The 20,629-nt window shown below is 48.3% G+C and overlaps 1 protein-coding gene across 8 annotated transcripts in view; it reads right to left on the reverse strand.

Moving 5' to 3' along the window:
• GALNT13 (polypeptide N-acetylgalactosaminyltransferase 13) overlaps positions 1-20,629 on the reverse strand; it is a 770,323-nt gene that overhangs the window by 495,210 nt on the left and 254,484 nt on the right. The window contains exon 1 of one of the 8 annotated variants that reach the window (XM_063933524.1): positions 9,302-9,368. The exons of the other annotated variants lie outside the window; for them this stretch is intronic. The gene's annotated coding sequence lies outside the window, so the exon portion shown is untranslated. Of the gene's footprint in view, positions 1-9,301; positions 9,369-20,629 lie in introns of those variants that run through there. 8 annotated transcript variants of the gene reach the window in all.

Here is a 20,629-nt window from a genome sequence, read left to right on the forward strand (position 1 = left end):
GACTGCGTCCTCCCTGCAACACCACAGACCTGCCAATATGCAGCAGCGTGTGCTGACTGTAGCACAATGCTGCCGCTGTTGCTGGCAGGACGGGGGAGCTTCTGAGCTGGGACAGAGCTACTGGAGCCGGGGGGCCCCCTAAAACTGTGGGGCCAACGGTACGTACCCCCTGCCCCCCCCTTAATCCGGCTCTGCTGCTGGAACCCCCCCTTAATCCGTACCCCCTGATGCCCCCTCTCCCTCTGTCTCCACTATTCACCGCTGCTCCAGGAGCTTTCCAACTGCCCCCCCCCCCCCCCCACCGCGGGACACTGCGACCCCCAGGTGGGACAGCGGGACAGACCCCAAAAAATGGGACTGTCCCGCGAAAATCGGGAGAGTTGAAAGGTATGGGGGTGTGTGAGGGGTATGCCGTACAGACAGACGGGCACCGGCTCACTGTGTGCTTGACCCCCCACATCAGCATACTGAGCAGGGTCTCTCTGGCGCGGAGGAGCGTCACTTTCTGGCACACTCCACGCTTCTTAGCTGCAGTTTTGTGGGGCACCTGCCGCTGTGCAGGTTCCGTACTGCCTCTGTTATCTCCAGCCTCGGCAACCCCACCGCTAGTTGCAGCGCTGCCACCCGCAGTGAGGTGCGCCCAGCTCCTTCACACACTTTAGCCGGCGGGTAGCGCTGCAGAAGTCTGAGCTGCTTGCAGGCTCCGACTCCCTCCTCCCTCCAGCCGCAGCGTCTCCTGGGAGCTAACCAGTCACTCCCAGTCTCCCCTTACCACAGTGCCCAGCAGCCGTGAGGTCCGCGCCGTGTGCATGCTATGACCCCCTCCTTCCTCCAGCCAAGGCGTCTCCTGGGGGCTAACCAGTCACTCCCAGTCTCGCCTTACCACAGTGCCCGGCAGCTACGGTGTGTGACTGAGGAGGAGGGGAGGGATGCGGACGGGCAGAGGAAGCAGGACTCCAACCTAAGAGAGTCAGCCATGCCAAGTCTCTACCAGCAGCAGGTCCCAACAGGTTGGCGTAGAACAGCAGCAGCCAACAGCAGTGACTCCGGTAAGACACATCTGTCTGTCACCACTGTTTTGTCCCTAATACCAATCTCTCCTGTGCCCTGTGTTCTGTCATGTCCCTGTCACTCCTGGCCTTGCCTTGTCACCCTTATCCTGGCCCTTTCACCAATATCCTGGCCCTGTCACCCTTATGCTGGCCCTGTTACCCCTATCCTGGCACTGTCACCCCTGTGCTTGTCCTGTCAACCCTATACTGGCCCTGTCACCCCTGTCCTGGTCCTGCCGCCCCTACCCTGGCCCTGTCACCCCTATCCTGTCCCTGTCATTTCTGTCCTGGCCCCGTCGCCCCTGTCCTGGCCCCGTCACCCCTGTCCTGGCCCCGTCACCCCTGTTCTGACCCAGTCACCCCTGTCCTGGCCCTGTTACTGCATACCCTTCAACTACCTTTTTGGCAGGTACAGTACCCGCAGCGCCTCCAGACCCCTCCCCAATGCACCACACCTTCGCACCTTCCCCTCCACCACATGCGGAACTCCACCCCTCCCCCACACGCTGTGCCTCCAGACCCCCTACACCACCCGCGGCTCCCACTCCTCCGCCCCTTGACCACCCACAGAACCTCCAGACCCCCTCCACCATCCACCCCCCATATATGTCTCCCCCCACACCTGCCCCCCTCCACCCGCAGCATCTGCAGACACCCTCCTCCATCCGCGGTCCCCCTCTCACCCACCCCTCCCCCACCCATGGCACCCCCGCACCTGCCCCTCCACCACCTGCAGCACCTCCGGACCTCCTTCCCCATCCGCCGCACCACCCGTACATGCCCCTCCCCTACCCACGGCGCCTCCGGACCCCCTACCCCACCCCCAACACCCCCGCCCCTTCCTATCCCACAGCACCTCCGGAACCCTTCACCCATCCGCAACATCCCTGCACCTGCCCCTCTCCCACCCGTGGCACCCCCGCCCCTCCCCCACCTGCAGTGCCTCTGTACCCCTCCTCCATCTGCAGCCCCCACTCCTCTGCCCCTCCCCCATCCGCAGCACCTCCCGACCCTTCCCCATCCGGGCGCCCCCACCGCTTCCGGCCCCCCTCGACCCGCAGCATCTACAGACACCCTCCCCCATCCGTAGTCCCCCCGCACCCGCTACATTCTGTAAATCGTGCCCTGCAGGTGCTGTTCACGCAGTTGCAAGGGGCTGCGCCTCCTTCACCATCGCACGCCCTTTCATTGTGCAATATTTAACCACTAACAAAGGAATGCAGGTAATACTCCATATAATACAAATATTGAACCCCAGAAAGGCATGCAAGGGTTAAGGAGGTGTAGCCCCTTGCGACGGTGTGAAGAGCGCCCGTAGGGCGCGATGAAGCACCTAGTATTATTATATATATCAGTACAGAGCAGTGTAACTGTGACCCATGTGTCCCTGACAAGCAGTATAGAAGCTATAGAAAAGTATATATATTATTGTATATATCAGTACAGAGTGATGTAACTGTGACCCATGTGTCCTGACAAGCAGTATGGAAACTATAGAAAAGTATATATATTATTGTATATATCAGTACAGAGCAGTGTAACTGTGACCCATGTGTCCCTGACAAGCAGTATAGAAGCTATAGAAAAGTATATATATTATTGTATATATCAGTATAGAGCGGTGTAACTGTGACACATGTGTCCTGACGGGTCTGGGACTGAGGGTCGACAGCACAAAGGTCGACACACCTTAGGTCGACGCCAATTGGTCGACACACCTTAGGTCGACATGGACAAAAGGTCGACATGGACAAAAGGTCGACAGGAACAAGGTCGACATGGAAAAAGGTCGACATGAGTTTTTTATGTTTTTTTGGTGTCGTTTTCTTCGTAGAGTGACCGGGAACCCCAATTAGTGCACCGCGTCCCCTCGCATGGCTCGCTTCGCTCGCCATGCTTAGGGCATGGTGCCTTCGCTCTGCTACCGCTTCGCTCGGCACACTTTACCGTTCCAATCGTAGTCCACGTGGATCGTTAAGTATGAAAAGGTTCAAATAAAAAGAAAAAAATTGTGAAAAACTCATGTCGACCTTTTACCATGTAGACCTTGTTCCTGTCGACCTTTTGTCCATGTCGACCTAAGGTGTGTCGACCAATTGGCGTTGACATAAGGTGTGTCGACCTTTGTGCTGTCGACCTGGAGTCCGGATACCGTCCTGACAAGCAGTATAGAAGCTACAGAAAAGTATATATATTATTGTATATATCAGTACAGAGCTGTGTAACTGTGACCCATGTGTGTCCTGACAAGCAGTATAGAAGCTATAGAAAAGTATATATTATATACTGGTGGTCCCCAGTCCCCACAATGCAGCACACTGATCAGATATTTGCAGCACACTGAGCACAGATATGGAGCATTTTCAGGCAGAGAACGTAGATATTTTCAGCACACTGAGCACAGATTATTTGCAGCACACTGAGCAGATATTTTCAGCACACTGAGCACAGATTACGGAGCTTTTCAGGGAGAGACCGCAGCCACGTCCTCTCCGTTCAATCTCCAAAGCACGAGTGAAAATGGCGGCGACGCGCGGCTCCTTATATAGAATACGAATCTCGCGAGAATTCGACAGCGGGATGATGACGTTCGGGCGCGTTCTGGTTAACCGAGCAAGACGGGAAGATCCAAGGCTGCCTCGGAACCGTGTAAAATAGGTGAAGTTCGGGGGGGGTTCGGATCCCGAGGGCGGAGGAACCGAACCCGCTCATCTCTTTTAACACAAACTGCAAACTAGAGATGAGCAGCCCTCATCTGAGCCGCGATTTCCTGCATGACTTGGATCTGACTCGAGGCCAAACGTCATCTTCCCGTTGTTGGATTCTAGCGGGACTTGGCTTCCATATAATGAGCCATGCCCTTGACTCGGCGCCATTTCACTGCATGCTGGCTATTAGCTGAGCTGCTCTATAATGGCTGTGCGCATTTCTAATTCTCCCAATATACTCTCTCTATCTAATTCGCTGTATCCACTAAGGGGCTGTGTCGATCAAAGGGCTATGTCCACTAAGGGGCTTTGTCCACTAAGGGGATGTGTTCATCAAAGGGCTGTGTCCACTAAGGAGCTGTGTCCATTATTATTATTATTATCCTTTATTTATATGGCGCCACAAGGGTTCTGCAGCGCCCAGTTACAGAGTACATAAACAAATAATCAAACAGGAAAGCAGCAACTTACAGTTGATGACAGTATAGGACAAGTACAGGGTAAATAAACATAGTTGCATCAGCAGACATCACTGGAATAAGTATCAGGTGGCAGAAGACTGCTGGATTTGGTGCAGTTGAAGATTATTAAAGTAAGAAAGGATAAGCACATGAGGGAATAGGGCCCTGCTCGTGAGAGCTTACATTCTAAAGGGGAGGGGTAGACAGACAGGGGTGACACAGATGGGGACATAGAGAGCGTAGAACAGAGGGTTAGGATGAGATTTGGCTGGGTTTGGTGAAGAAGTGGGTCTTGAGAGCCCGTTTGAAGTTTTGTAGAGAGGTGGAGAGGCTGAGGGGGAGAGGTAGGGAATTCCAGAGAAGTGGTGCAGCATGTGAAAAATCTTGGAGGTAGGAGTGGGAGGATGTAGGCAGGAGAGTCAGCGTGCGTTAGCAGAGCGAAGAGGACGGGTGGGAGTGTAAAGGGAGATAAGGTCAGAGATGTAGATGGGAGAGGAGTGGGTGAGGGCTTTGTAAGTGAGTGTGAGAAGCTTGAAATGGATTCTGAAAGGGAAGGGGAGCCAGTGAAGGTCTAGTAAGAGAGGAGAGGTGGACGTAGTGCGTTTGGTGAGGAAGATGAGCCGGGCAGCAGCATTGAGGATAGATTGGAGTGGAGAGAGGTATTTGTCAGTAATGCCAGTCAGGAGGAGATTACAGTAGTCCAGTCTGGAGATGACCAGTGAGTGGATAAGAGTCTTAGTAGCATCCTGGGTCAGAAAGGGTCTGATCCTGGAAATATTTTTTAGATGAAAATGGCAGGTTTGTGAGAGGTGCTGAATGTGTGGTTTGAAGGAGAGGGAGGAGTCAAGGATTACTCCAAGACAGCACACTTTGGGGCTAGAGGAGATAGTAGTGCCATCAATAGATAATGAGATTGTAGGAGGTGAGGTTATGCGAGAGGGAGGGAAAATGATCAGCTCGGTCTTAGACATGTTAAGTTTAAGAAAGCGCTGGGACATCCAGGAAGAGGTAGCAGAAAGACAGTTGGAGATACGAGTGAGGAGAGCAGGGGAGAGGTCTGGAGAGGAAAGATAGATTTGGGTGTCATCAGCATAGAGATGATATTGGATACCAAAAGAACTAATGAGCTTACCTAGTGAGGACGTATAGAGAGAGAAGAGAAGAGGACCAAGGACAGAACCTTGGGGTACCCCTACAGTTAGTGGAAGTGAGGGGGAGGTGGAGTAATGAGAGGAGACAGAGAATGAACGGTTAGAAAGGTAGGAGGACAGCCAAGAGAGGGCAGTGTTACGCAGACCAATGGAATGAAGGATTTGCAGTAGGAGAGGATGGTTTGAAGGAGAGGGAGGAGTCAAGGATTACTCCAAGACAGCACACTTTGGGGCTAGAGGAGATAGTAGTGCCATCAATAGATAATGAGATTGTAGGAGGTGAGGTTATGCGAGAGGGAGGGAAAATGATCAGCTCGGTCTTAGACGTGTTAAGTTTAAGTTTAAGAAAGCGCTGGGACATCCAGGAAGAGGTAGCAGAGAGACAGTTGGAGATACGAGTGAGGAGAGCAGGGGAGAGGTCTGGAGAGGAAAGATAGATTTGGGTGTCATCAGCATAGAGATGATATTGGAAACCAAAAGAACTAATGAGCTTACCTAGTGAGGACGTATAGAGAGAGAAGAGAAGAGGACCAAGGACAGAACCTTGGGGTACCCCTACAGTTAGTGGAAGTGAGGGGGAGGTGGAGTAATGAGAGGAGACAGAGAATGAACGGTTAGAAAGGTAGGAGGACAGCCAAGAGAGGGCAGTGTTACGCAGACCAATGGAATGAAGGATTTGCAGTAGGAGAGGATGGTCCAAAGTGTCAAAAGCAGCAGAGAGATCAAGTAAAATAAGTAGAGAGTAGTGTCCCATAGATTTAGCAGCATGGAGGTCATTGTATACTTTTGTAAGGGCAGTTTCAGTGGAGTGGATAGGACGGAAGCCAGACTGGAATGGGTCAAGCAGTGAGTGAGAGGAAAGAAAGGAAGTAAGGTGGTTGTAGACAATACACTCAAGGAGTTTGGAGGCAAAAGGGAGGAGAGAGATGGGTCGGTAGTTGGAGAGAGTGTTTGGATCAAGGGTAGGTTTTTTAAGAATAGGAGAGATGAGTGCATGCTTGAAGGCAGAGGGGACAGTGCCTGATGAGAGGGAGAGATTGAGAAGGTGGGAAAGATGAGAACAAGCAGAAGGAGAGAGGTAGCGGAGGAGGCAGGAGGGGATAGGGTCAAGTGGGGAGGTGGTGAGGGGACAGGAACGAATGAGGGCCATGACTTCCTCTCCAGATGCATGGGAGAAAGATGTCAGAGTAGGTGCGAGGGATGGGGAGGGTTGGTAAGGGATGGGAGAAGGTTGGTTACTGATGGTCTTGTGTGATGTGATGTCCTGACGTATGGAGTCAATTTTGGATGTGAAGTTAGTGACAAAGTCAAGAGCAGAGAGTGAGGAAGGGAGACGAGATGGAGATGGGCAGAGGAGAGAGTTGAGAGTGGCAAAGCGGTGCCGGGGGTTGGAAGACTGGGAGTAGATGAGGTTCTTGACGTATGACTGTTTAGCAAGAGAAAGGGCAGCACTGAAGGATGAGAGCATAAGTTTGAAATGGAGGAAGTCTGCCTTAGAGCGTGATTTCCACCAATGTCGCTCAGCAGTACGTGAGCATTTTTGCAGATATCTGGTGCATTTGGTGTGCCAGGGTTGAGGTGTTAAGTTGCGAGGGTGAATAGTGGTTGGTGGAGCAACAGAGTCAAGAGCAGAAGTAAGGGATGCATTGTATGTGGAAGTGGCTTGTTCAGGGCATGAGAGAGAGAGAGAATAGGAGAGAGAAGTGAGTCAAACAGGGAGGAAAGGAATGTGGTGTCAATAGTTTCAATGTTACGCTTAGTGATGGTAGCCTTAGGAGGTAGAGATGGGGAAGTCGAGAGAGATAGGTTAAAGGAGAGCAGGTGGTGGTCAGAGAGGGGAAATGGGGAGTTGGAAAAATCTGAAATATCACAGCGGTGAGTGAAGACCAGATCCAGTGAGCTCCCATTCACATGGGAGGGTGAGGAGGTCCACTGGAAGAGACTAAGTGAAGAGGTGAGGTTAAGGAGTTTAGAGGCAGGGGATTGTGTGGGGATGTCAATAGGGATGTTGAAATCGCCTAGGATAATGGAGGGAATGTCAGAAGAGAAGAAGTGAGGAAGCCAGGAAGCAAAGTTGTCGATTAATTTGGAAGCAGTGCCAGGGGGGCGGTAAATGACAGCTACTTTAAGATGGACTGGTTGGAAGAGGCGTATGGCATGGACCTCAAATGTAGAGAATGTAAGGGATGGTTCTGGTGGTATGAGTTGGTAGGAGTAACTAGAAGGTAAAAGGACCCCAACACCACCCCCATGGCGACCCCCAGGTCGGGGTGTGTGTATGTGAGGCCCCCAGCAGAGAGAGCTGCAGGAGAAGTAGTGTCAGAGGGCGTAATCCAAGTTTCAGTAATGGCTAGTAGGTGTAGGGAGTTGGAAATGAAAAGGTCATGAGTGGGGACCAGTTTGTTACAAACAGATCTGGCATTCCAGAGGGCACAGAATAGGGGGTATGAGTTTGTGGGAGAGATGTGAATGAGATTATCAGGGTTGCTGTAGCGATGAGGTGAGATTAACTTTGAGGGCAGGGATGATGAGAGAGTAGTGATGGTACGGGTGTCTGAGCTAGGAGGGGAAACTGCAGGAGGTGGGCAGGGAGGGAGGTCAGTGTGATGTGGATGGGGGTGTGGGGAGGTGACAGGGAAGGGAGGGAGGTAGCAGGGCTGAGTTGTGGGGTAGCAGGACCATGGGGCAGAGGTGAATGAAAGTGGGGTAACAGGAAAGGAGGGGGAAGGAAACAGAGGGAGGAGGTGTAGGAGACTAGGGTGGAAGGATAAAGATACATTATTAGGTAGACACTGAGTGATGTGGGGAGTATAAGAAAGCCTTGACATAGTGTTAAGTAGGTAAATAGGTTGAGGGAAAGTGGAAGTAGGAGAGGAGACTGTAAGGGAATCAGAGCAGAAGAATTGCAGAAATACAGGTGAGAAAAGCAGTGTAGGCTCAATGGGTGTAGATTTAGTATGAAATGAGTCAAAAGCGTAGATAAAGTGGGTGCATCAAAGGGCTGTGTCCATCTAAGGTTACTGTTCTGCTGCAGTAATTCCATACAATTATATATATTTTTTAAATTGTTATAGTTGACTGGATTGTGCACTGCACCCCATTACGCTGTCCCTCAGAGCAGTCTGACACCAGGCAGTGTGAGCAAAGCAACTGCCCAGTTGCGTTAAAAACAATTATTAATAAACAATAGTTGTAATTGATTGGATTGTGCACCGCATCCTAGTACACTGTGCCTCAGAGCGTTGCATAAAAGCAGTCTAACGCCAGGCATTGATCTGCAAACAAAAAAAATGGATAATGATCAGTTTACAGAAGAGCAACCAAAGAGCACTCCAATTGCTGCCACCAGTCATGATGATAATGCTAGTCCAGCAACGTCATCTACTAAAGCCGATGCTCAAGGGCATAGTGGGTCTAAGTCAGGGCATCTAAAATCAAAACCCCAATATACAGTGTTAAAGAAAAAGACACCTCTTATAAAGGGAAGGTAGGTTTGGTGCAGAAAAACATAAAATTGGCAACAGGCCATTCACCACACGCATCTTCTTCTGCCTCTCATGACGATGCAAGAAGTTTTAACTCAGAGTCTAGAAGAGGTGTCATAAGAAATAAAACCTCTAAGGCAGTAGAACAAACTGTGCATTCAACACCGTCAAACATTCCTGAGGAACGTTTAGGGTAGTCCACATAAGCTGTATGTGAGTCTGACATTTCTCACACTGTCCTCATAGAGAAGCCTCTTTCACCTCCTTCCACCATTTCTGCACCATCTGCACATGTGGGGAGCAGTACAAGTAAAGATGGTGATGAGGGCATAATAGAAATTGAGGATTTCTGTCTGGAAATTGAAGAGGATGAGGGGTATATGTGGTATATGTGTGTACTTGTTACAATCCTGAGCACTCATGTTTTGTTATTGTTATAATTACCTTTGCTTCAGTTTGTGGAACTACAGGTCACAGCTAGCTCCTGCATAGTTGTCTCCCAGTGCCTTTGCTCCTGCACTCAGCAACTGACTTCACAGGTGTCTGGATTCTGTAATTACAGCTCGTTACCTGAAAACTACTATTCAGCTTGTCAGCCTGCTCAGTCTGCACTGCAGCTGCATGTTATATCAATTACTGGGGGCCTGTCTGGTGCTCACAACTGATTGGTCCAGCCTGTTCTTTTAAGCCTCTCAATCCAAAGAAGCTTTGCCAGTTATAGCTACTCTATGTGGTGTTCTGCTCTCTGGTTCCTCTCTGGTCTCAGTTCATCTGTCCAGTGGGTATTGCCTTGTTCCAGTATTGAATTCCAGCTTCAACATCTTGCTGACGACTTTAGTCTGCCGACTGCCGTTACCCTGCCTCCAAGTGTCTGCACCCCAGTCCGTCCGTGTGCCGCTACCTCCTGTGTCACCCCTGGAGTGCCTGCTGCTGTTCCATCTCCACAGCCCCAGCGTACCATCTGGCCGTGTGCACCCTGCCACCTTCTCCAGTTCCTGTTTGTTCCTGTGTATCCCTGCGGCTGATCATATACAACACCTCTACCATAACTCTAGTCAAGTTCAGGTATCAAGTGACCCAGACAGGGGGCCGCGACCTGCACGTCGGAAGCCGCGAAGCCCATATCCCCTTGCGGGGTTCCCTGGTGAAAACCTTCCGGCGTGTTAGACTCTGCGCCTCTGTTCTGGGTAACGTCAACCACTTGGTACCTGATCCCGAATTCCGGATTCTGCACCAGTTCCTGACAGTACTACTACCATCTGACACTGAAGATGAGTATGCTGATGATGTTGTTTTTGTAAGTCAGCCACCAGTGGCTGCAGTTCTTGCCGTGATAAAAATAAAGCCATTTGGATGCTCAAAAAAGCCACTTCTTGGGTGTGGGATTATTTTTCCACAAATCCTGACAATGTTTGTGAAGGCATCTGCTCTATTTGTGAGGCCAAAGTTAGTAGAGGTAGGGACGTTAGCCATCTAGGCACCTCCTCCATGTTACGTCATTTGCATTGAGTACATTAAACTTATTGTACAAGATTATAATGTAATTAACACCCTTATCATCAACCTCCTGATTAGTGATCAGAGATAGTCCTTCCAAAAAATTGTCTTGTGGAGGCCCAAACAAAACAAGCACTTCAGCCACAAAAGTGTCAGTCACTGTTACTGAAGTGCTTGGTTTCTTAAACTGTGCATGTTTTTTTAAATATCCAATATAAGGATGGGAGGGAGGTCCCAAGGACAATTCCATATTGCCCCAACTTTCATTTCTGCTACTGCTGTGTGGCAATGTTTCATAGATGTGCTATAAACTGCCATGTGTTTGTGCCACTGCTTTGACGCTTAGTAACCAACCAGGTCGCTGTAGCCTTTGCCCAAAAATGCTGAAAACTATATTGTAAGCTGAGAGGTGGTCAAAATTGACTGTAAATGACTGGAAGTTAATGTTATTGAGGTTAATAATACTCTAGAAACAAAAAGAAGCCAAAATTAAGTGATTTTAGCTTTTTTTTGTAAATTTTTCCAAAAATCCAAATCCAAAACCAGTCATGGCAGTTTGGCAAATCCAAATCCAAAACCAAAGCCAGCAAATATGGTCTACTTCGAACAGTGGACCTCGTCAGCAGATTGGGAACTTTGAAAGCAATTGGTTTACTTTGAATCGTGAACCATAAATTACAAGTAGCAATTGTACAATGCACACAGAAGTTGAAGAAAACTGCACTTTTCAAATTATTTCAACTCTCTTGCTCCATTCAAGTTTAAATAACACATATAACCATAAATACAGTATATGCGCATAATTCAATATATCAAATAGGAGATTAGACTTTATATAGCTGGCAATAGTAGGAGTTATCACATGTGCATTGGGAGAAAAAAGTAAAATTTGAATTTAATATAAGGGATGGACTTTTACAGCTGTGCACAGTAATGCTTCTTCACATGTTTCCACCTCTTTGCACACCTAGGAGCCCCTCTGGCAGAGAGTAGTTGTACATCTTGGTTTGCACTGTGTGGATCATCTATGTTTAACGGTGCAAAACCAAGGCGTTAAGGGCCAATGCTAAGTTAAAAACAAATAGGCTGGAATTACACCCACATTGCATGCACAGACAATCCCCTGTATGTGGAGTTTTATGCATCCATGAGACCACACCACCCTATACATACATTTAGTTCCATAGCCATCATGAAGATCTGCCCGCAGTAGCAACAGCCCAATGCCTAGAGCAAGAGATCTGTCTGGAAGCAAGCGTATCTATGTCTACACCCAACTCTGCATAACTCATCATTCTTGCATTGCACCCTCACAATGACAAATCTGGGTGTAGGGTTTGCGGTTCACATGAGCCCCTTACCGATCTGTAGTTCTGCGTTGACCAGCACTGCATAAAATCACTGGGAAAATGGTACGACGGGGCAATCTGCTGGAGATTTGCACATGGGAAGTAAAGATGTGTTTTCCGAAACGTAGCACAGGCGCCATGTTTCTGGAAAGCTGGGCATGTGCCAGAGAGGAGGGGGTCTGTCTGAAACCTGGACACAGTCCCTCTCCTCTCCTAAACTGCACCTGCACCCTTACTAAACTTTACTTGCTTGTGAACCCCAGTTACCAACCAGATACATACCATCAGCAGCAAGGAAAGATGTGACTGAGTTGCATATGGACTGCATCATCTGGTCAGTGTTGTAGCTAGGCTTCATTGCGCCCTGTGCTGGCCACACACCCTACCTCCGGCTGATGATGCCATATGCGCCAGTAAGTGCAGATGGTCTGGAGTGTCCTCAGGATGCTCTGGGGAGCTGCACAAACTTCAGGATGCATGAGCAAAGCAACTAAAGGATGCTCTGGGTGGCACTTCAGCCATTCCAGGCACCATGCTAGCCAGATGCAGTGACTGTGGGGCTGCAAAGGTGCTGCCCCACAGAGCACTGCCCTCTGTGAAGCCGCACATGTTGCAGACCCCTAGTTACGGACCATAGTTGTACACACTTGGTACCAGGACAAGGATTGCCCAAAAAATAGACTTGCTTCAGTCCCTAAGTGTGCATTGTATATATGACACTGTGTGGAGCGTGCATTCATACAACAGAATACAAATATTTCCCTTAAAATACTTATTTTATAAAGAACATATATTGTAGAAATATGTAAGGGGTGGGGGGACTTTCTTAAGCTGGGTACACACTCAGCGATCGGATCAGACTGACATATCGCTCACATCAGCGCATATTGGGCAGTGTGTATGTCCAATTTAGAGGTGCCCGTGGTCAGGTTTGATGTGCAGCACATCAAACCTCACAATATAGCTAGCGACAACATGTATGCTAATGAAGCACAGAACAGTGATCGTTCCGTCCTTCATTAACATCGCTCAATATGTAATTACAGTATAAAGAGTTTATGGTCTAGTGCGAACTCTTATTGTGGTAAGGGTGAAGTTCAAATATAGAAAGTTCTCACGTCTCCTAACACGATAGGTGAAGATCTTCAACGCGGAGTTTGTACAGTTCCAAAGTAGCCAAACAATTCTTTCAAGGTTTCACAACTGTGAATCTCTCTTCCCTCCACCTCTCATTTATAGATGGTGTCTCAGATGGGATCCGGTCTGAAGATCGACAGTGTCTAGGTCGACAATGTTTAGGTCGACCACTATAGTTCGACAGTCACTAGGTCGACATGGATGGAAGGTCGACAGGGTTTCTAGGTCGACATGTGCTAGGTCGACAGGTCTAAAGGTCGACATGAGTTTTTCACATTTTTTGGGGGGGGGATTTTTTCATACTTAACGATCCATGTGGACTACGATTGGAACGGTAAAGTGTGCCGAGCGAAGCGGTAGCGGAGCGAAGGCACCATGCCCGAAGTGGACGGGACGCGGTGCACTAATTTGGGGTCCCGGTCACTTTACGAAGAAAACGACACCAAAAAAAATAAAAATCCTCATGTCGACCTTTAGACCTGTCGACCTAGCACATGTCGACCTAGAAACCCTGTCGACCTTCCATCCATGTCGACCTAGTGACTGTCGACCTATAGTGGTCGACCTAAACATTGTCGACCTAGACACTGTCGATAAAACGAACCACATTCGTCTCAGATATGAAAAAGAGGAACAGGGTAAATACTGGCAGCTTTATTTTTACACTGCAATTTAAATTTCAGTTTGAAAACACCCCACCCAAATCTAACTCTCTCTGCACATGTTATATCTGCCCCCCCCCTCCCCTGCAGTGCACATGGTTTTGCCCAACTGCTAACAAATTTGCTGCTGTGATCAACTCTGAATTAGGCCCCATATTCACATTAGATTCTCACATGCAGAGTCACATTCACAGCAGATCCTACTGTCAGTGTGATGTGCATGTGTGAGATCCCGCTGTGACTCAGAATGTGTAAGTTCCTGCTGTCATTGTCTCTCTGCATGTCTGAGATTCTACTGTCAGTGTGACTCTGCTTATGTGAGATCCTGATGTCAGTGTGACTCTGCATGTGTGAGATCCTGCTGTGAGTGTGATTCTGCATGTGTGAGTGCCACTGCCAATGTGACTCTGCATGTCAGTGATCCTCATACTTGCCTACCCTCCTGGAAAATTAGGTGGCTCCCCCGCCCCCCCGGAAAGGTGGGCAAGACTCCCGTTTTTCCTTTCAGGCCCACCACTCCCCCTCTCGGCCACGCACAGCAGAAAACAAGTGGACGGCCAAGGGGATCCGATGACGCGATTCACGCTGAATCACGTCATCGTAGCTCCGCCACCCACTATACAGTGCCTGATTTCTCGGTGCGGGGGCTGGAGCCACGATGACGCGATCGTGATGTCACGCCCCAGACTGCCCACTTCCTCATCGTCACGCCCCTGGACAGCCCGGAGGAGGGGGCAGCAAGGTAGGCAAGTATAGTGATCGTGATGTCAGTGTGACTCTGCATGTGTGAGAGCTGCTGTGAGTATGACTCTGCATGTGTGAGAGCCTGCTGTGAGTGTGACTCCGCATGTGTGAGTTCATGCTGTCATTGTGACTCTGCATGTCTGAGATTCTACTGTCAGTGTGACTCTGCATATGTGAGATCCTGATGTCAGTGTGTCTTTGCATGTGTGAGATCCTGCTGTCATTGTGACTCAGTCTGCATGTGTGAGATCCTGCTGCAAGTGTGATTCTGCATATGTGAGAGCCACTGCCAGTGTGACTATGCATGTCAGTGATCCTGATGTCAGTGTGACTCTGCATGTGTGAGAGCTGCTGCCACTGTGACTTTGCATGTGTGAGATCCTGCTGTGAGTATGACTCTGCATGTGAGAGTCCAATGTGAGTATGGTGTGAGTGGTGTATCCAGTGCTGTATTTAAGGGGTGGGGGAGCAGGTCCAGCAAAAGAAAGTGCCTCCACTACGTGCAGTAATTAAATCGCCAGGGTATGGACACACCCACTATGCAGTCACACTCCACGGCATGATGTTACCAAGCTCCCAGTGATGCCTGTTTTTACCCTGTGCTACGCCACCAAGGCTACTATGTTCCTTTTGCTTCCTGCACTGAACAGAAATAGCATTTCAGTGTGAGAAGCAGCTGGGATTATGTCTATAAATAAACTATGTAGAGGGGAATCACAGCTCCAGCTTGTGTAGTCGCACATCATCATACTCGATTATTATTCGAATAATTAGGCATTTATTTTTTTTAACAATTTTTTTTTTCAGTTCTTTTTTTTTTTTTTTTATTAGTAGAACTGAAAACACAAGTCTGGCAGACCCATGCCCGGGAACTTCGTATCTTCACCACAACCCTCCTGCCAAAGACGCAGAGCATATTTTATTGAATAATTGTAGAAAATCACCATTAGTGCTTTTTAAGAAAATATATAACATGAGGCTATTAAAAAAAGTTCATGCCAGGATAGCCCTGTGATCAAATACCAAAGAGTCTGCTATGCAATCCCCAATTTTATAGTTGTGAGAATAAAAGTCTTAACAATCCAATTGTGGTCTTTATCGGGGGCTAAAGCTCACCAATAGCAGTCGTATGGATACCTCCAGCCAACCCAAGACGTCTCATCACAGAAAAATGCCTGCAATAAAACAGCTTTGTTGATTTGGAGCCACTAGTCTCAATGTTTGTGGCATCATTATATTTTTATAGAGAAGTGTATGTCCCATCCAAAGCCCACAACATCGTCAGTAGCCGATCAGCAGTTTTCCCAAATAAAACCATGAAGAGCAGTTGTCATTCTTAGGATGACCATTCCAACAACCCTAGCTTCTCCCCATCATGTTACTACTACATAGCATTTATAGAATCCATACATACAGTAAGAGAGAGAAGTGAGAAACTGCAACAATATAGTGTGACTGATCACAAGTCTTTTTTCACGCTGAAATTCACTTCTACTCACATGAATCTAGAGGAGAATTTAGACCTCACGGGGCCTGTAAAGGGCGCTCAATTTTATATCGGAATGGACATGGTTAAAATTTGTATTATTCTGAGTGATGTATCGATGTATCAATGTATTGTACAAGTTAAATGTCTTTGCATGTTAAATGGTTGGAAAGCTAATTACCTTGCTAGTGTTTCCTCATATACACCAGGAGTACAGAGACAAAAGAACCTGGAATTCTCTATGAAGTTATATGAAGTTATGATCAAAGTGTTGGAGCAGGGTCTGTTGGTTATACAATCCAGGGAAGACACCATGGGGGTATATTTACTAATATTCGTGTTTTAGCCGTTTTGAAGGGTGTTTGAACTCGAATGGTATCGGGTGCATTTTACTGCAACTTTTTAAATCCTGATACAGTCATTTACTAATCTGCCGAGTTTGCAACATTCGTCTTTTCCGATGTCGATGTGATTCGTAATGTCAGGCAGTGTTTTACGGGAGTGATGAGTAAAACACTGCCTGACAAAACACAAGGAATCCCGGACGGATCTGTGAGATCCGTGCAGGGCTTCATTGTGCACCTTTAAAAAAAAATTAAAGTGTTAACATTTTTAAAAAAAATTGCGTGGGGTCCCCCCTCCTAAGCACAACGAGCCTCGGGCTCTTTGAACCGGTCCTGGTTGCAAAAATATGGGGAAAAAATTGACAGGGGTTCCCCCATATTTTAACAACCAGCACCGGGCTCTGGTCCTGGAGCCAAAAATACGGGGGACAAAAAGCGTAGGGGTCCCCCGTATTTTTAACAACAGCACCGGGCTCCACTAGTCAGAGAGATAATGCCACAGCCGGGGGACACTTTTATATAGGTCCCTGCGGCCCTGGCATTAAATCACTAGTCACCCTTGGCTGGGGTACCCTGGAGGAGTGGGGACCCCTTAAATCAAGGGGTCCCCCCCCACCAGCCACCCAAGGGCCAGGGGTGAAGCCCGAGGCTGTCCCCCCCCATCCAAGGGCTGCGGATGGGGGGCTGATAGCCATGTGTAAAAAAAAAGAATATTGTTTTTTGTAGCAGTACTACAAGTCCCAGCAAGCCTCCCCCGCAAGCTGTACTTGGAGAACCACAAGTACCAGCATGCGGTGGAAAAACGGGCCCGCTGGTACCTGTTGTACTACTACAAAAAAAATACCCAAATAAAAACAGAACTCACACACCTTGAAAGTAAAACTTTATTACATACATGCACACCTACATTCACACATACTTACCTATGTTCACACGAGGGTCGGTCCACTTCTCCAAGTAGAATCCATGGGGTACCTGTGAATAAAATTATACTCACAAAAATCCAGTGTAGATCGGTCCTCTTCTGAGCTTGTAATCCACGTACTTGGCAAAAAAACAAACCGAAAAACCCGAACCACGCACTAAAAGGGGTCCCATGTTTACACATGGGACCCCTTTTCCTGACTGCCGAGACCCCCCCGTAACTCCGGTCACAGAGGGTCCCTTCAGCCAATCAGGGAGCGCCACTCTCCTGATTGGCTGTGCGCTCCTGAGCTGTCAGTCAGGCTGCGCAAGGCAGAGATACAATGTAGCGCATAGGCGCTACATTGTATCCAATGGTGGGAACTTTGCGGTCAGCGGTTGACCGCGAGTAACCTCACCGCTGACCGCAAAGTTCCCACCAATGGATACAATGTAGCACCTATGCGCTACATTGTATCGCTGCGTGCGCAGCCTGACTGACAGCTCAGGAGCGCACAGGCAATCAGGAGAGTGCCACGACGTGGCGCTCCCTGATTGGCTGAAGGCACCCTCTGTGACAGGAGTCACGGGGGGGTCTCGGCAGTCGGGGAAAGGGGTTTCAGTGCGTGGTTCGGGTTTTTCGGTTTGTTTTTTTGCCAAGTCCCTTGGATGGGGGGGACAGCCCCGGGCTTCACCCCTGGCCCTTGGGTGGCTGGAGGGGGGGGACCCCTTGATTTAAGGGGTCCCCACTCCTCCAGGGTACCCCGGCCAGGGGTGACTAGTTAGTGATTTAATGCCAGGGCCGCAGGGACCTATATAAAAGTGTCCCCCGGCTGTGGCATTATCTCTCTGACTAGTGGAGCCCGGTGCTGGTGTTAAAAATACGGGGGACCCCTACGCTTTTTGTCCCCCGTATTTTTGGCACCAGGACCAGGCGCAGAGCCCGGTGCTGGTTGTTAAAATATGGGGGAACCCCTGGCAATTTTCCCCCCATATTTTTGCAACCAGGACCGGCTCAAAGAGCCCGAGGCTGGTTGTGCTTAGGAGGGGGGACCCCACGCAATTTTTTTTTAAATTTTAACACTAAACGACCCTTTCCCATAGATAACCATGCACAGATCTCACTGATCCGTGCATGATTATCCAAACTCGCCAGGAAAAAGCAGGTCTATTTTTTTGCTGCTTTTTTTAACGAATCGCAAAAAAAAACACCCGCACTTGAGCATTCAGAGACTAACACCCAAATACGAATTAATAGTGAATGCCCGTATTGTATGAAATAACAGCCGCATTTGACCGATGGTCTGTTGATTCGTATTTCTGAACTTAGCCTTGAAAACCATAACGAATAGCCCAAACGCTGACGAGATTTGTGCTTAGTGAATTCCCGTGTTGGAAAAAAAAACACAAATCGGTCAAACTCGGATTATTAGTAAATATAGGCCCATGTCTCTCAAGGTGTGAAATGTTCATTCTGGAAATGCTAGGAGCTTGTTACACAGTCCCAGTACCCCAACTTCAAACAAGCAATTAAAGATAAGGGAATCCACCAATGCTAGAAGTGATCAGAAACCCCAAAGTGCAAGCTGAGATTCAATCAAATCTGGTTTTGGAATGGTTAAAAATGAATCCCAAGAGGGTATACTGTATATATATATATATATATATATATATATATATATATATATATAAAATCGGATGCAAGATAATTGGTGCATTCACTGCCAACACCCCAACCCTGTTGCACAAAAAGACAGGGGCACCGAGTTTAGGGGTGGGGGAAATTGATCACCTGAGACTGGGCTTGTTAGAGTTCTCAGCCCGGGTCATCTGCTCAGGGGAACATGGCCTGTGCCACTGTATACCTGCGAGAAGTAGTAGTGTGCACTTAAGAGAAAATCTCTCCCCATAGCTGCCAGCTGTGTAGGGGGGTCCCTGCCTCCTCCAGATCACATTCACCCTCTACATTCACTTCCACTACCCAGACATGGAGAGGAAGGACCGCGGCACATTCCCCGTGGGCCCCCTGCTTATTCCTGCTCTGGGGTACAATGGAGAAGGTCAGTGTGCCCCCTTCAGGGCAGGCGCCTGGAGGCGACTACCTTCCGTTGTCTCCTGTATTGACGCCCCTGCTCCTTTAGATTATTGATATGTCAATTAAAAAAAAGTCTTCATGCAAAAGTTAGAGGAAACCCAGAAAACAAAATGTATGTTTGCCCGCATACGGAGAAGTACGCATAGCTGTATGAAATTCATGACTACTTATCTGTACAGTGATACACGTGATACAGTAAATGGTGGGTTGAGCCGGTGTCCGATAGCAGTAAAGTGCGCAAAGTAGGGTAAGGGCGGACAAACCAGATTTCTCCACTGTTAAAGTTTTGCAGTAAGCACAGAAGCTATGGGGACCGCTTAAATGTCCAACAGCAGAGTGATCTGTCTTTTGTAGAAAGGAAAGAGCTGGTGCAAGTGGACATTAATAGTACTAATGGCTAAAAACAAGCTTATGAGTAGGATTGGCCTAGGCACAGAGATCCATACAACTCTGAAGAGATCCGTACAACACAAGAGCAATTATAGCCAACTTGCATCCAATACTGTGTCAGTCCCATAATGCACATAATGTAATAAAGCCTACTCCATCTGCATTGGAGTGCCACAGACACTACTCCATGGGGGGTCATTCCGAGTTGATCGCTAGCTGAAAATGTTCGCTGCGCAGCGATGATGCCAAAAAATGGCACTTCTGCGCATGCGTATGCGGCACAATGTGCACGCGCGACGTACTTTCACAATGGCCAAAGTAGTTTCACACAAGGTCTAGCAAAGCTTTTCAGTCGCACTGCTGGCCGCAGAGTGATTGACAGGAAGGGAGCGTTTCTGGGTGTCAACTGACCGTTTTCAGGGAGTGATTGAAAAAACGCAGGTGTGCCAGGAAAAACGCAGGCATGGCCGGGCGAACGCAGGGTGCTGTTTGTGACGTCAAATCCGGAACTAAACAGTCTGAAGTGATCGCAATCTAGGAGTAGGTCTGGAGCTACTCTGAAACTGCACAATTTTGTAGCCGCTGTGCGATCCTTTCGTTCGCACTTCTGCTAAGCTAAGATACACTCCTAGAGGGCGGCGGCTTAGCGTTTGCACGGCTGCTAAAAACAGCTAGCGAGCCATCAACTCGGAATGACCCCCATACGCGTACAGTACTGTATTTTTCTTTTCATGCAAAGCTGCACATGTTATGGTACTAGGCAGTCTTTTAACTACCTGCCTAAGACAATTCTTTTCCGCTGCCATCTAGATATAAATCTGGACTATACTTGGACTAAATTCAAGTACGTCGTCTTGTGTATCACAAGGAACAAAAAACCCTGTCCTTTAGAATTGCAGAAAAGAAGCTACAAGAAAGCAATATTAACTGTCATTTTATAGCCAATAGCAAAGGATTCTTTGCACTAAAGCTGCTCAGGAATCTGCTCTCTACTCACAAAGAGCCATCTCTCTGACAGATGATGAAAAATGACTGGAGGCAAAGTTCATCAGCAATACTGTGTTTTTTATATTTCCAGGTATCCAACCCGTCAGTTCCGTTATTCTTCTCTGCCTCTTACAGGTCACAGAGTTGATGAGATGATAATTTAGAAGCAAAACTTAAC

The sequence above is a fragment of the Pseudophryne corroboree genome, chromosome 7 (assembly GCF_028390025.1).
Source record: "Pseudophryne corroboree isolate aPseCor3 chromosome 7, aPseCor3.hap2, whole genome shotgun sequence".
In the NCBI taxonomy this organism is placed as follows: domain Eukaryota; kingdom Metazoa; phylum Chordata; class Amphibia; order Anura; family Myobatrachidae; genus Pseudophryne; species Pseudophryne corroboree.